The 2,097-nt window shown below is 48.9% G+C and overlaps 1 non-coding gene across 1 annotated transcript; it reads left to right on the forward strand.

Annotated features, from left to right (window-relative positions):
• The first annotated feature begins 1,497 nt into the window (after positions 1-1,497).
• On the forward strand, positions 1,498-1,653 carry LOC125605106. The gene has a single exon (XR_007336648.1). It is a non-coding gene; the product is annotated as a 5.8S ribosomal RNA (ribosomal RNA).
• Positions 1,654-2,097: the final 444 nt, after the last annotated feature.

Here is a 2,097-nt window from a genome sequence, read left to right on the forward strand (position 1 = left end):
TAGAATGGTTAGGGGAATGGAACCTCAGATTTGTATGCCTTGATTTGGGTTCGGGATTGACCTTGGAGCTAGCTGGTAGTTGAGTATACTAACCATTAGCCGAGGTGATTCGACCAGACAAGTATTATATTGGTTATAGACCAATGGTTAAGTAGATACTATTCCGCTGTGCATAAGTTGAAAGGATCTAGCTAGGGAATGACTAAGGTAGTCTTGAGCTAGGATCTGAGTAAGCCCTCGCCAATGGGCGATATTTTAAATAAAGGGCAAAATTTTTAGAGGTTCGGTCCGGGTATGGACTGAGCGACGTGAGGCATCGACTGCGGCCTAGTCGGCCGGGATCGGGTCTTACAAGTTGGTATCAGATCAATTGGTGACAGCTTGTCCTGTGGGAATGCTGTTAAAGGGTGAGGTCATGGGTTCAAGGCCCACCGACAACCTAATTATGCATTAAGTGAGAACTCATAAGAGAGGGGTTGGGGTCGGTGCGCTGCAGCGCTGTGAGCCTGGAGCCCAAGGGGCGGGTAGTTCCCACGTGGCGGGTTGTCACAGTCGCAAGGCTGAAACCTAAAGGAATTGACGGAAGGGCACCACCAGGAATGGAGCCTGCGGCTTAATTTGACTCAACACGGGGAAACTTACCAGGTCCAGACATAGTAAGGATTGACAGACTGAGAGCTCTTTCTTGATTCTATGGGTGGTGGTGCATGGCCGTTCTTAGTTGGTGGAGTGATTTGCTGGTTAATTCCGTTAACGAACGAGACCTCAGCCTGCTAACTAGCTACGTGGAGGCATTCCTTCACTGCCGGCTTCTTAGAGGGACTATGGCTGTTTAGGCCAAGGAAGTTTGAGGCAATAACAGGTCTGTGATGCCCTTAGATGTTCTGGGCCGCACGCGCGCTACACTGATGTATTCAATGAGTTCACACCTTGGCTGACAGGCCCGGTTAATCTTTGAAATTTCATCGTGATGGGGATAGATCATTGCAATTATTGGTCTTCAACGAGGAATTCCTAGTAAGCGCGATTCATCAGCTCGCGTTGACTACGTCCCTGCCCTTTGTACACACCGCCCAATGCTCCTACCGATTGAATGATCCGGTGAAGTGTTCGGATCGCGGCGACGTGGGTGGTTTGCAGTCTGCGACGTTGCGAGAAGTCCACTAAACCTTATCATTTAGTGGAAGGAGAAGTCGTAACAAGGTTTGCGTAGGTGAACCTGCGGAAGGATCATTGTCGTACCCTGGAAACAGAAAGACCTGAGAACGATGAAACATCACTCTCGGTAAGCCGGTTTCTTACTGTGCCTGCCGATTCCGTGGTTATGCGTTCATCTATGCACAAGACTTCAGTTTTGGTTGGATCATATGCATAGCTTCCGTATATCACCAAACCCCAGCACAAAAAGTGTCAAGGAAAATGCAACTAAATAGCCTGTTTTCGCCAACCTGGGACGGTGTTTGTTCGGAAGCAGTGCTGCAATGTAAAGTCTAAAACGACTCTCGGCAATGGATATCTCGGCTCTCGCATCGATGAAGAACTTAGCAAAAGGCGATACTTGGTGTGAATTGCAGAATCCTGTGAACCATCGAGTCTTTGAACACAAGTTGCGCCCCAAGCCTTCTGGCCGAGGGCACGTCTGTAACACCCCCGAACCGTCCTAAGCATAGGTCGACCCACCGGCCAACAATCAAACAAGAACATGACCGACGGACGACCCACACCAAGGGTTGGAGATGAAAGGCCAACCGGCCAGCCAACAATCAACCAAGAACATGACTGACCGTCCAACCCAACACCATGGTCCGGAAGCGCTACGTGGCGGGCTAGGGTTAATCCGGTCAGAGTCACAAACTTTACTCCACGACCTAGACCAGTTCATCCACTAACTCGTCCCGCTGCGTCAAGGCATAAGGCTTTGCAACCTGTACCTAGAGTTAGCGTTTTCTGTTAGATCGAGGCCTAAGGCTTTTCAACCCGTACTACGACCTAACGTTGTGCTAGACCGGACTAGTCAAATATCAGAGTACTCATGAAGCGCATATAAAACAATTACTTTATTGATTCGAGAAATATCCATACATTGATATAATTCGA

This window comes from Brassica napus, unplaced genomic scaffold (genome assembly GCF_020379485.1).
Source record: "Brassica napus cultivar Da-Ae unplaced genomic scaffold, Da-Ae ScsIHWf_701;HRSCAF=1018, whole genome shotgun sequence".
Lineage (NCBI taxonomy): Eukaryota > Viridiplantae > Streptophyta > Magnoliopsida > Brassicales > Brassicaceae > Brassica > Brassica napus.